The 15,108-nt window shown below is 44.0% G+C and overlaps 1 protein-coding gene across 2 annotated transcripts in view; it reads right to left on the minus strand.

Annotated features, from left to right (window-relative positions):
• Positions 1 to 15,108, minus strand: part of LOC144761934 (TATA box-binding protein-associated factor RNA polymerase I subunit A-like) — a 508,362-nt gene that overhangs the window by 187,736 nt on the left and 305,518 nt on the right. The window lies entirely within an intron of this gene.

The following is a 15,108-nucleotide window of genomic DNA, read 5'->3' on the forward strand; positions in this document are numbered from 1 at the left end:
ACCAGATCTATCATCTTTCTCCAAAAATCACCAATATTTTTAATCAAATGTATATTTCAATAATTCACACAATGCAATATTTATTAATATCGACTACTATAAAAATGTTTCATAAGGTTTTAATGAAAAAAAATGTAACTCTTTTTATATAGTTTTTATTATTACATTTTCCGGGTGAAAAATGTCAAAATACATAGCCAGAAACATATTGGTTTAAAATAAAAAATAAATAAAACAAACATGTCTGAGCATTTCTTTTAACTTTTTCGGCACAGAAAATGCAATTTATAAAAACAACAAGAGGGTCTTGGACTCCAGTTGAAGAGCATATGGGTCCAGCTAGGAGTACTTTAAACAACAGATGGTAAGTTCTCCTCTGGTCATGACCCAGGAGACTAACTGTTTTTTGTGTCCTAATGTTGCTGCAGGGGCCGCAAAACTCCTTCATCCAAATGTGAGTCAGCATGCAAGGAAGAACACGTTTTGCAAAATGACCTCTGATTCACATGATAGTATGGGTAACTCTAAATTCAGAGATGTACAAATAACCATGGTTCTGAAACTCAAGATCTTGTGCACATATCAGAAATACACAGAAAAACCTACAAGCCTTACAATTTTTTGTGACCAGAAGGGTCCGGCGATCTTAATGGTATATTGCATTAGTCATAGGCCTTTGAGAAAATAAATTAAAGATGAAGATGCTGTCACCAATTGCTATTATTTCGACTTATTTTCATAATTATTAGATTGCAAAGATTTGTTTCATTGAGAAATCGTTCAGGGAACTGCACAAATAACCCCTTGTTAAATTCTGATTTTTGTCTACTGCTGTTGGTTTCCTGGATCACCCATAGGTTTCACAGCTGTTTCCATCACAAACTGCCAAGTAGGTTGACACCATAAAATAAAAATAAAATAAAAAAATAAAACATGTAAAAACTGTGGTAAATTGTTTTTGATACAACTTCACAAAAAACCCATACAAATAGCCATATGTTGGCTATTTATTCAGTTTCCTTTTTACCCAAGAAATGGAAGTGCTTTTTTATGGCCAGATCCGGGCAGGCTGAGAACAAACAACAGGAAGGGCATTTTTCAATACAAAACCAGAATTGTAGATACCTAGTTTGGGGTCCTGGCTAGTGAGTGGTTCAGCCTACCTTCTACTGCTGTATTTGTCCAGGAATTGTAGTAGCTCTCTTTAGCTATAGGAGCTATAGGGAGGCTTGGGAAGTGAGCAAGAAAAAAAAATGTTTGCATCCAAAAGTGAATACTTGGGAGGTATAACCATGGTGTACAAGATTTCAAGGTGTACGTCACTCATCATTATTTTGCTCTGAGAAATGAAGCTTCTGCTGGACCACACACACAGAAGCTATATGCCCCAATGGAGCCCTACCCAACTCTACCTGTCTACCTCACCTTGCTGAGGATGTTGGTTCTCATGGATCCCTTTTAGTCAAAAAGTAAAACCCAACAGTGGATGAAGCTGTAATGCAATCCTAGAGGGGAAGTCATCTCAGAACCAAAGTTTTTCAAGTTTGTACTTTTGGCTTTTGGAATAAAAACTTGAGGCTTCAGTGAGACTCTAAAATTATCTGATCAGTGTTAGAGGAAATATTACAACAGTACCCTGTTTTGATCAGGTGAACGTTCTTACTTCCATATTTACTTTCATCTCAGATGGTAAAACGGTTGACCGAGATGAAACATTAGGCTGTTTCTGGCCATTGCTCCATTGTGCTTGGGTTGGTAATATGTTATGGATCTGGCCATTCCACCCACTGAATTAAATTAGTGCTTTATTGTTTTTTGCCATTTAAATGTTATCATATCTCTGAACACCAACAATTGGCTTTTGTTGTTTTAGTCTTACTTTTTCCCTTTCATTTTTCATATCTCTGGTGGAATGAGCCCGTAAACCTTCTGGGGGCTACTTCTTAGGTAGTGTGTAGAAGATTTTGATGCAAAGAACAATCCAGCAAGATCTGTTCCTTTTGGCATTGCCTTGCCCTTCTTTGCTCCAGAAAATCCAACAAAGAGCTCATTGTTCACACGATGATCCTTAGTACAATCAATGTAAAAGCTGAGGGCTTTTTTAGGATCCAGCCGAAGAAGGCTCTGTTCCTCCTTAGAGAGGCGAGGTGGAATGAAGAATGTCAGGAGGGTGATATTTTGGCGAACATGAAAAGGAGTGCCCACCTTTGAAAGAAAAGCTGCTGAAGCCCTCAACACCAGCTTTTCCAGAAAGATTGTTGTATACGGCGGGTTGACAGAAAGGGCTTATAGCTTACTCACATGCTGAGCCGATGTCATGGTGATAAGGAAGACGGTCTTTAGTGTGAGAAGCTGCAATGGACAGCTGTGCAGCAGTTCAAAGGGAGTAAATAAGATCTCGATTAGCCTGGCCGAAAGTGGGTCAATCTGCTGAGTACCTCACCAAGCCACAAACTTTTCCCATAGGCAGGAAGACATACAGGAGTCCCAAGCTCCACTTCAGGTGAAACACGTGTCTGAGAGACTGCCATCTTGGCAACTCAAACATGCAAATATGCTGCCATTGAGCCAAGGTTCTCCCCATTTGCAAAAGATACCCAGCACCATCTTCGTGTGTAGCTGCATTTGTGATCCGCTAAGCACTGGCAACTAGGTTAGTCCAATTTGGTATGTAAAGAGCGCGGCAGGTGGTGCACCACCAGGAAAATCCCCTGGTTATGTAGCCACTTCCAAAGACATCTTGACACAGAGTTCACAAATCCACTACGCCCTGCTTGTTGCAGTACCAAATGGCGGGGGTGTTATTCATGAGCACCTGTACAAGCCTCCCTTTGAAGGATTTTTAAACAAAAGTGACAGGCAACAAAAAATAACATGTACACACAGATACTTTCTACAAGTATCTTTAACCCCTTGACTGCTTGTGACGAGCTCAGCTCGTCATGAGGCACAGTGGAGCTGCACTCATGACGAGCTGAGCTCGTCACGGGCTTTGGAAAGTTTGCACGCGGGGATAATTTCCCCGCTGTGCTGAACGTTCTAAAAACGGGTGTGGCTGTGACGAGCTCAGCTCGTCATGAGTGCAGCACCACTGTGCCTCACGACGAGCTGAGCTCGTTACAAGCAAGGTGGCGCCGCGCGCGGCCCCCCTCCCCCCGCACAGCGGGGTGAAAACACCCCGCAGTGAAGGGGTAAAGACAAGACTAATAGGTCCTTTTTGTATGCGTTTGTCTTTTATTTGGGTTCTTCCTCTGAAAGCACAAGTGCAGCCAACTTGTTTCACCTCAACAAAGGCTTTCTAATAGCAGCTTTGTATAACAAGTATTGTAAGCCAAACTGGGCAAGCAACATCACAAAGCACAGCCAACTGTCCGGAGTACACTTGTAAGAAATGACTTTCTGTGCATCTAAGCTTGAAAAATAAATGTCCTATAATAAGACTGAGTTTGAAGATTCAAAGTCTTGAAGTCAGTCGTCCAAGCTGTGTTAGGCACAGAGTTCTGTCAGCAAACGAGTCCCTCAACGTTAGACTCATACCTGTGTATACATGTTATTTTGTGCTGCCTCTTGCTTTTGATTAAATGTCTCTAATGTATGACCAATGAGCAGCTATCCGTGGGAGGTGGGCAACTTGTTCGGAGAACACAGTGATAACTTCAGGTGGTACAACATCGGGTTCCCTGTCTGCCATAACTTGCTCAGTCCCTTTGAAGGATGGCAGGACGCCTTTCAAAGCCAAACGGATGGCCTGCAACTCCAGTAGCTTGATGTGGAGCCAGGGCTCTGTTGAGATCCCACGCCTTATTAGAGGGTACTGTAACTTACTGAACCACTGTTCACCAGTCACCACTACAGGCCTCTTGCAGTCTTCTCTGAAATCTGGACATGATTGGACAGATTACCCTGGTGCTGTGTCCACTAGGACTTCAGACCCCAATGCAGGGTTCGAAAATGCTATCTGCATGCTTCGCCAGCAGGATGCAAGTTGCCAGTAGCCTCAGATTTATCCTCACTGACATCCAGGACAGAGGCTTAAACAAAGAGGTCATAGTCCGAAAGTCCAGGAATCTCCGCTGCTAGGGGAAGGCACAAAACTAAACCATGTCCAGAATAGCTCTAATGAACAGGAGTGACTGTGTAGGAGTCACGTGTGGTTTTGCCATAGTCTTGACGTGGGTCACAAATGCCTGGGGCAAACCTGCTGCCTTCAGCAGCATGTCGTCGAAGTAGGGGAAGACTGTGACCCTTGATCCCTGATGATATACTGTGACCACCGCCATCACTTTCGTTAACACCGAGGGGCACTCACTGGTAAGGCCAAAGGGAAGCACTGGAAACTGAAAATTCTCCTATTTCGCCATGAACCACCTGTGGATCTGCACGGTGAGGATGTGGAAATAAGCGTCTTGCAGGTCCAAGGTTACCATCCAGTCTCAGGGGTTGAGAGCAAACAAGTCTTGGGTCAGAGTAAGTATCTTGAATTTGCCTTGTCAGAGGAAGGCATTGAAAGGGCGAAAGCATACAATAGGTCGGAGACCTCCATCCTCCTTCAACACCAGAAAATATCAGGATACCTAGACCTATTTCTGAACCTGGGACACTCTCTATGGCTCCTTAGGGCCAGAAAGGCCTGTTCTGCCTGCTGTAAGACAGATGGTCCTTTGTCAGCTGAATTGACGGTGGTAAAAAGGTATGGAGGAGTACAAGAAAATGGCAGTGCTTAGCCCCAAAGGACTATTCGCAGGAACGCTTGCCACCCTGTAAGAAAATGCTGGATTCTGCCTCTGGCAGGGTCTCTGGAAGGACAAACTAAAGAGGTTTGGTGTTTGCGGCAGCCAGAGGGGCATTGGACTAGCCTGCTTGCTGCCGCTGCTGTCCATGCTGTCATTGTGAAATACGCATCAGCCATGAAAGGATCGTGGAGTTTGCTTAACAGGTTGCATAGGATGGTGCGGACCATATTGGTAACCCCTACCATAGCCACAAAGGAAACAAAACTGTTGGTGGAATTGTTGTGTTGCAGCAGATTGGCCTAAAGAGCGAGCCGGGCCCCTGCTATCTTTAAATCGCTTGAAAGCTGAACCTGCTTTTTCGCTGAAAAGGCGAGCTCCATCAAAGGACATGTCCATAAGAGAAGTTTAGACATCACGGGAGAAGCCCACAGACCTCATACAGGCATCTTGACTGAGTGGCACATTGGTGCCTATTGCTTGGCCTAGGCAGTCCTTAGTGTCCAGTCCACATGTTATGAAAAATGTTGTCTCATTGTGGCTATCTTGGATGACAGCAGTGTACCAAATTGTGTGGCAGTAGCAGCTAAGCAAGCTGCTGCCATTGACAGCAAGGCTATCGCGTGGACAGCAAGGCTAGTGGATTAGAACATGCGCTTATGAAAGGTTTTGAGGATTCATGGGCCAGTGGAGTGATGGGCAAGCTTTGCGTTTTATCTTGCTGTTGGATGCCTTTACCATCAGACTCTCCAGCAGTGGATGTTGTGTCAGGAAAGCTGGGTGACCCGGAGCAGGACTGCAGACTGAGCTATATACTTTTAACTGGAGGGCCGGAGCCTGGCTCTGCCAATGCCCCAAGCAGGGTATCAGGCAGGGGTTCATTAAAAGGCCGAAAGGACTGTGTGTGTGTCTGCCAAAGATGTTGGACCTCAGTGAGAACATTTTATTTCAACTTTGTGGTTGGAGGTCAAGAACCTCTTCTGCCCTCCACATTACCACAACAAAGGAATCACAATCCTCTGTGTTTGATTGCTTGCCAAAAGCTGAAGATTCGGGGGGCATGGCCTCGCTTGAGGTCGAGACTAGTTCTGCTCGGGCTCGTACAGCACAATTAGTTGGGTTTCCTCCTACAGTGTCGACATTGATGTCGATGCACATGGTGTAGGGCCAGGATCGAAGTTGCGATTCAGAGCCTGCAGTGGATTTGTCAGTTCCAGCTAGTGCCAAGGATGGACCTGCCAGTGGAGATGAAGCATGGCTTTGTAAATAGTCCTCAATCTGCTGCTGTGTCACAGATGGACCTAGAAATTTGGGTTGCCCAGGACAAGAGGCAGAATAGGTTCCAAAGGAGTTCAACTTCAGGAAGTAGACCAAGAGGCACATTTATGTCCATGTGCCTTCTCGGGCGTTTGAGTGTCACGTGAATGGGCAGAGTAGAGCTTGGACTTCTTGTGGTTTTTTTTTTTTACTTACCCAATGATTTCGATGATAATCTGCCATGGGAATGGAACCTTTCCCTCAGCCAATGAGGAGTATTTCTATGTTCTATGACTAAAAGTGTTGCTTCACAGTCCTGTACGGCCTTCGGGTTCATCGGGGTGCAGTCACCGCAGGCCTTTGAGTCGTGTTTCAACCCCAAGACATACATATGGGGATCGATCAGAGACATTTTCTTGTGATAGTTCCTACAATGTTTAAACCTTATAGTTTTAGGGGGTGACATTTGCCTTACACCCTGGAATAATTTCTATTATAAATTTGATAGAATTGTCTTGATCAGAGACTAGGACTAGCTCCTGATTCACATCCGCATCTGGTGGCACGGAAAAAAGGAACGGACATCAGCAGACATAGGTGGCACTTATATGCGGCACCACACGTCTCTGCTGAAGCGGAATGGCGTTGGTGCAGAGCCACACAACTGCACCTTCTGCCTGGCAGGGGTACAATTAAAAGGTTTCCCGGTACATTCTGGTACCTGGGAATATTTAAAGGGTGAGAGATCTGTTGTTAGAAGTATCCATTAGAGAACGGGTTTTCCTAATTACCTCTACTAACTGGTTTACTAACTTTGTGCAAGTTCATACCTTGCACTACAGCCCTTCACCCCCCATTTAATAATTCCAAATCTCACAGGTACTGTACCAAAAACGTAAATCATTCTAGCTCTAGTTGCCGCCAATAAAAAGCTCAAGACACCTGGTCCAATTCCACAATGGCCAGCATAATGTGGTCCAAGGCTTGCTGCCTGGCTATTCTATTGCTCGGCATGACCGGGAATGTAAAGGAGGGGGTTGGATGGCTACTATCTATAAAAAAAACTAAAAGGAATGTTTGCTCCACTTCATACAGAGAACTGTGAAAGCCTCCTTTTTAATTTCACACTTAGTTCTACTTTTAGTTTCTCTGGGGGCCTATTGTATAGACCACCAGGCCGTTATGCTCAATTCCTGCAGTCCCTCCCTAACGTAGTCGCAGGATTCGCTGTGAACAAGGCAAGCTTCACCATACTTGCTGACTTTAACTTGCCCCTGGATGACTCAGACAATGCTGACAATGCTGTTGCCAGGAACCGGTCACATGATTTTATATCCCTACAATTGCTGCAGTTGGTAAAGGAGCCAACCCATGAAAAGGGCCACACCATTGATCTAGTGTTCAGTAATGTCACCAATCTTCAGGCACTGAGACCTATCACTTTTTTCATGGTCTGATCACTTTTTGATTCAATTAACTTTATCTGTTCCCTCTGCTCCTATTGCTACAACTCAGATTAGGCGCTGAAAATGTCACTGGTCCAAATTAAACCTAGACAATTGGTCAGTGGTCCTACAGACAAGACCTGACTTGACAGACAATGTCAGCTCCTCAGCATGTAGATTCAATGACTAGATCGTATATTCACTGGATACAGTCTTACCTGCTAGATGGATGAAGGTCCCTCAGCTGGAGAAGACATCCTCTTGGTTTAACCCAACTTACTCGCCTTGAAAAAAAGACCTGAAACTAATAGAAATAAGCTGGAGGAGGACTTATGATGAAGAAAGCAAAGCAAAGTATAAAAGTGCCATTAGGCCCTACAACATGGAGATCAAAGCATCTCAATCTGCCTACTATTCAACCAAAATTGAACAATCTGCCAATTCCCCCAAGGAGATCTTTCAGATCCTTATCGATATTACAGAGTCCAAGTCTGTAGGTTCTGCACTAGAAGCCTAAGCTGAGCGTAGCAACACTCTGACTCTATATTTTCATAAAAAGATACAGGATATTTATTCTTTCTTTCCCGATGGCACAGCTACCAAAGTATCCTCAAGCTGTGAAGTTTCTTCATCGCAGACTAAGGGAAATCTTTCAACTTTTACAGACTTTAGCGTGAACCTTCTTGTGGACCTTGTAAAGGAAGTGAAATCAGGTTTCCCTTTGGCACCTGCCCCGTTTTATATCCTGCTGCAATGGTTTGACAGCATTGCTCCGACTTCAAAGCATGCTGTGGTTAGGCCCCTTCTAAAAAGGTCCGGGCTGGAACCTCTTTGACTAAGCAATTTTAGGCCTTTTTCTTTGTTGCCAGGCTTTCCGAGGCTCCTGGAGTAGCATGTTGATATGCATCTTTCCACTTTACTTGAGTTCAACAATATCCTCCACCCCACTCAAATGTGGCTCAGGCCACAGCACAGTACAGAAACAGCTTTGCTGGCTGTGGTTGAGGAACTGAGAGCCTTATTGGACAAAGGAGGGTCAGCCGCCCTTATCTTGTTAGATCTGAGTGCGGCCTTTGAGGCAATAGATCATGCCACGCTTATTCAGAGGATGCCTTGAAATGGCTCTCTTCTTTTGTGAGGAACAGATCGTTAAAGGTACAGTTTTCCTATGAACCGCGGGGTGCCACAGGGGTCCTCTTTGAGACCCACACTTTTCAATCTTTATCTACTTCCTCTGGCCGAAGTTGTCTGCCCTTTGGATTATCATTGGTTTAATACACCAATGACAGCCCAACACCAGCTCTAAACACCATAATGTGATTCCTTGCCTTCATGAGGTTGCCAGCTGGATGATGAACTGTAAACTAAAGCTCAATGAAGACAAGACGGAGGTCATGCTTTTAGGCAATGGCTTTATTAGGAAAGGTCCAACTATTGTCTCTGATTGCCTGGAGGGACTCCCCAGTCCTAAAGGGGTGATAAACAGCCTTGGGATGTGGCTAGACTTTAGCCTCATCATGGACCACCAAGCAAAACAAAACTGGCGACCAACAGTTTTGGTGCCTTGAGATTGCTAAGGAAGGAATTAAACCTACTCTCTTTCCTAGCTAGAAGACTAACTGTCCAGGGCTTGGTCATTTCTCGCCTAGGCTATGACAATGTTTTGTACCTGGGGTCACCTTGTTATGTGACAAAAAGGTTACAAACTATTCACAATGCCACTGCACGGCTCCTGATGAATCTCCCCAGGCATCAAGTGTCTTAAACCGCTCTTAGATCTTCACTGGCTCCCTGTTGAGAAACTGGTTCAATTAAAGGCTTTATGTATTCTATACAGATCGCTCTTTAAGCGATGTCCTGTCCTACCAAGATCACTGGCCACTGCTTACATTCCTGGAAGGTTACAGAAATCTTGCTCTGCTCATATGTCACAAATTCCTAAGTTTTGACAGATCCCGATGGGGTGGTCGCTCTTTTCCTCATCAGTCCCCCAAACTCTGGAACACCCTTTCTCTTGCCGTTCACCAGTAGTCTAATGAACTTTCCTTTCGTAGGGCCTTAACCAGCAGAGCTACCTACCGTAGAGCCATGGCTTTAAGTGCTGTATGTTGACTGACTGAGCGCTGGGATGCCTTCTATATAAGATAACCAGAACAGAATAGTTCACCAGGTTCATGCACAAACTGCTGATGCAACCAAATTAGCCTACTTTGAAGTTTGTGCAGCTTAAAACTGATATGAGTCCTTACGTCTATCTTATAAACATGAAAAAACTTCTGCTCACACCAATAGTATTAATACAATACTGGCCAGATTCAACATTGACAATGGGAGATGTACTACACGGAGTAGGTAAAGTGTTCTAAGGTTTTGCTAGGGGTCGTTGTAAAAAAGCAGTTTCTTTTACTACTAAGCTACATTTTGATCCCCTCAAAAGCAAATGGTAGAAGAAAAATCAGTAAGTAGATATCTAAAAAGTTTTTTTTTAACTTTTTACTAGAGACTTTAAAAAATACGTTTTTATTGAGTTGTTAAGATATACATGTTTAATTAAACCTATGATAGGGACTTCATAACTGAAAATTGAGCACATTAGAATTGTGACCTTTCTAATGCAGTTTTGGGCTGTAAAGCATTGTCTAATGGTAATGCTTAAACTGAACAGTCAAAGAGCAATCTGTATTCTCACAAATAGGTAAGAAGTAGTCAAAGTCAACAAAAAGAATAATAGCAAAGAACCTTTTCATGATTCAGATTTCTTTCAAAAGTTAAAGGTTGTCTGACACCACCAGTTTGGGTCACAAGCCAGCAGACGAGGAGGAAAATATGAATTACATAGTTCAGGCTCCGCATAAAGGTCCCTTAGAAAATACTCTTTTCTGGTGCCGGTTTAACACCATTCCAAATTCCTAACTGAAAACAACAACACATGCCTTTTTGAAGAGTAGAGAAATCTCTCAAGCTATTTTAAAAATCGTAATCAATGATTGTAGAACTTTTAACACCTTATTTTCTTGATTTGAGAGGAAAGGCCGCCGAGAAAATGAGGAACTAGAATTTAGGCAACGTAGATCAATTCAGATGAATATTCATCTTTATTCATAAATTGTAGTCCAGTTTCTGTGGAGAGGCTTACGTTTTAGATTTGATATTTTCATTTTCCAAAAAGGAAGGATTTAAAAGAAAATTAACTTATGTTTTCAATGCAACTTCAAAATTAATTTAGACAACAAATCTTCACTCAAACGAATCTTCTGAATTTTTTTATTTACCATTCATTCTATGTCAAGCACAATGCAGCTCCAGGGATGGTGCTGGTATTACACGGATGGTGCTGGTATTACAGAGATGGTGCCTGAATATGAATGTTATTACACATCAATATAAACAGAAAATCCATTTGGAATTCATGGACTTATCTACAGACTTCAATCCTGTAAACAGATTTACACATGGGCAATCCTGAGGAACAAAAAGGCTAGAGGACAAGGTGGTTGGCTTCCTTCAAGTAATACATAACCAACGGTCCACCGTGGTTAGTGGTTTGTACCCAAAGAAGTATGATAAGCTTTCTATAAGATTGTCAGAGGGTTAAAGAAGGCCTAGGCACCAGCCCTACCCTCTTCTGCTTCTATATTAAGCTTAAGGCACCAACCCTGCCCTCTTCTGCTTCTATATTAAGCTTAAGCCTCCTGGAGTAGCTGTGGGCCTGGTGCTAGACTTTCGTAAGATAGGGCTCAACCAATCAAGCCAGGGGTTTGCAAAGCGCGGCTACTCGCCCGTGAAGGTCTCAAGGCGCAGAGAGGTTGCTGCTGATCTGTCTGGGTGAGGAGGTTCAGTCTTAGTGCCAGGTCTTGAGGTCCTTCCTTAACTGTGTTAACGACGTGGATGCCTGAGGTGGAGGGGCAAGGTGTTCTAGGTTTTGGCAGCGAGGTAGGAGAAGGATCTTCTTCTCATCTGGTCTTGTGGATCTGTGAGACGGAGGCCAGGGCGAGTTGGGAGGAGCAGAGTTGTCTGGCAGGTATGTGGAAGGTGAGGCGGTGGTTCAGATATTCTGGTCCTGCGGCAGTGTAGACGTGTGAGGAGCTTGAAGGTGATTCTCTTGCTGATAGGGAGCCAGTGGAGTTGTTGCAGATGTTGTGTCATGTGGCTGCGGCAGAAAATGTTGGGACCAGTTTGGCTGCGGCGTTTTGTATGTTGTGTAGTTTCCTGAACCATTTCCGGGTGATGCTGGCAGAGTGTGTTGCTGTAGTCCAGTCTACTGGTGATGAGTGCATGGGTGACCTTCTTTCTGGATTCTGTGGGGAGCCATGTGAAAGTCTTTTGGAGTAGGCGGAGCATGTCGAAACAGGATGAGAATACTGCATTGATTTGGCAGTTCATAGAGAGCAAGGAGTCCACTATGATGCCAAGTTTGCCTGCATGGTCTGTAGGGGTGGTAGGGGTTCCTAGTACGGCAGGCCACCAGGAGTCATCTCAGGCTAAAGGGGTGGATCCCATTATGAGCACTTCCGTCTTGTCCGAGTTGAGCTTGAGGCAGCTGTCTTGCATCCAGGTTGCGACTGCCTTCATTCTGTTTTGAAAGTTTATTCTGGCGGTGGGGTTCATTGGTGAGGGAGATAATCAGCTGGGTGTTGTCGGCTTAGGAGATTATGTTGAGTCTGTGGCTTCTAACTATGGCTGCGAGGAGAGCTCTGCAGATGTTCAAAAGGGTGGGGCTCAGGGAGGAGTGGATGCAGCCCAGTGCTTAGTCGCAGATGCCGGCGTCGTGGAGTCTCGTGATTAGGGTGCGGTGGGAGACGGTGTCGAAGGCAGCCGAGGGGTCCAGTAGGATGAGGGCTGTGGTTTCACCCTGGTCAAGGAGGGAGCGGATGTCGTCGGTGGCAGCAAGGAGTGCGGTCTCAGTGCAGTGATTGCTTCAGTTGGGAGGTGTCCAGCACGTGGTTTTCTTCAATGAACTCGGAGAGTTGGGAGTTGATGGCCTTCTCAATAACCTTGTCTGGGAAGGGGAGGAGGGAGATGGGTCTGAAGTTCTTGGATGGGGATAATCTTATACCTATCCCTTCTTTATGGCAAAAAAAAAACTGTGGATCCAGAGGGCATATGATGGGTTCAAATATTAAAATAAATCATAGGATGTATATAAGGAGTCACCGGGTGTTGCTACTAACCTTGAATCAACCTCAAGTCACGTCCTTAGACCCAAAGAACTTGAGAAGCAGGGTGCCGCAGAACGTGAAAACTACCATACTAAGTATCAAATCTTTTTGAAATCAGAATGTCAGCTTTGAGAGATTCAGCAGTGCCAAATGTCCGCATAGATGTGCATGTCAGCTCGCCATTTCTCAGTGTGTGGCCATGAACAGCAGTTTTCACACCCAGCACGCCACAGCGGTGTTTGTTGTAAGGAAGGACAAAAATGCGTCTCACAAGAATCCGAATTGAATCCAGTAGTGAACAACAGTTCAGCCATTCTGGAGTCAGAAGCCTTCCTGGGTTACGCGGATGCATGGATCTCGGGGTGCTTCCTTGCTGCGCGACTATTGCTTTCCTGGCTGCATTACTCTCCTTCTTCCTGTTTTGTTGGACTCTCTTTCACCTTGGTTTTTCTGCATATTCTGCTAACCGAGAGCTCCTCCGCTTCATTTTGTTGCACTCCCTTACCGGCTGTGACTACCCCTCCTGGATTAAATTAGGATCAGTTAACGTAATCTTTCAGACACTGAGGCTTAGCCTTTGGGATAAGTTTAAGATAGTGTAGGGTTTATTTTCAAGCTAGTTCTCTTTAGACTATTAAAAAAATATATATTAGTGAAATTCTAGTCACTCTAAGGGCCAGATGTAGGTGGCTAAATTCCGGTCGGTAATGCCGAAATTCGGTAAATTTCAGCGTTACCGACTGGTATTTAGCCATTCCTAATGTAGGTAAGGAATCGGTAAATAAGGAATCGGTAAATACCGATTCCTTATTGCTCTTGCATATAAGGAATCGGTAATACTGATTCCTTAAATGCAATGTAGGAAGCACATTAAAGAGTGCTTTTGAGCCTTAAGAAATCGGTAATTACCACCAACTTCAAGCTGGTGGTATTTACCAATTTCCTTTAAAAAAGCAAATTTTTTGCTTTTTTAAAAGTGCCATGTAGCACACATACATGGCCTTAGGGCATGTATGTGTGCCACATGTGCCCAAATGCACATTTCAGGGGTGCAACAGGGTGTCCTTTGGACATCCTGGCATCCTTGAAATACCTCCCGGTATTACCGATTCGGTAATACCGAATCGCTAATACTGAATGTCTTCACATTCATTCCTATGGGCCTCCAAGCCCAGAGAAATGAATGGGTAGGTATTCCTTATTACCGAATTTCAATTACTGAATCGGTAATAAGGAATAGTAAGGATTCGGTATGTTTTACTGAATCTTTACCTACATAGGAAATACCGATTTCTTAATAGGGAATCGGTAAAATTTGCTATTAAGAAATCGGTATTTCTGATTTACCTACATCTGGCCCTAGTTTCCACTTCAAAGCCTTGGAGATCGTGGGAGAGGGTTACAGCTTGGTGCCTTTTGGTTTATTAATTCTAACCCTACTGTTAATACTGGGAGCCTTCCCTGAAGAGGACTTGCCAGGGTTGTCGCCCAGCTCTGCTCTGGCATCTCGCCTTTGAGCTTATTTATGCAGCCTGTGGGTGATGCAGCAGGGGATCCTTACAAAATCCACCTCGGTTCTGTGTAATAGTTTCGCCCTTTTTGCAGTGAGTCAGGTGATCCAATTGTTATGAACAGCAAAAACGTTTTCTGACCAAATATAAAGGCTTTTTTATTTTAATAAATTATTTTCGTAAAGTTTACTTTTTCTGGTGTGATCCTGGAAACACATGAATGGCCCCCATAAACCATTCAAATGCAAATATTTCAAAGTCTTGACATATTTAAATGTTCATATAAAACCCTCAAAAATTATTTATTTTACAAACAACAAGCAGACACGATGCCTGTTTTTGGCCATTAAGAACAAAGCAGAACTATACCCAGAGTAAATAATTTATATTCAATGGGTTTGCAAATTATTGACAAAACCGGACCATTTTAACTAGTGAAAACGCTGCACAGTTTCTTTTTGCAAATAAGTGGAATGGAGTTTTTTCTTTCTGCTTAGAAAGCAAGTGACGTTCATGCCAGCTATCACTTTCTAAGAACACAGTGCTTGCAGGACGGCCTGGGGTGTGAAAGGGGAATGTACCAATGGGACTGCATTGAATCCTTGTCTTTGGAAGCTTGTGAAAAAGCTGCTACTGGGCGGAAGTCTGCCCAGATAACTGTTATTTTATAAGTTGCAGATGTCCCGCTGCCAAACCCGGCCCAGGAATGGGTCGACGCCATGGGAAGCAGGCCTAAGTGGGCATTCTTTCTCCATGCAGTCAGGTAAACGTGTGACCCACAGACCGCTGGAGGCACTTTACGAGACACTTCCCGTCTGCTGGTCATAGATCTTCGGTGGCTGCACTTTACTGTACGCGGGTCACATCCTTTCAAGAGAGTTCCCTCAAAGTGAAGTTCATGACCGCCTAAGAATAATGCCTCTGGCTTAGAGATATGTTCACATTTAAAGTCTGCCCCTCAATGACTCATTAATGACTTTACACTGGTCCTCAACACATGGCAATG

Source organism: Lissotriton helveticus, chromosome 6 (genome assembly GCF_964261635.1).
Source record: "Lissotriton helveticus chromosome 6, aLisHel1.1, whole genome shotgun sequence".
In the NCBI taxonomy this organism is placed as follows: domain Eukaryota; kingdom Metazoa; phylum Chordata; class Amphibia; order Caudata; family Salamandridae; genus Lissotriton; species Lissotriton helveticus.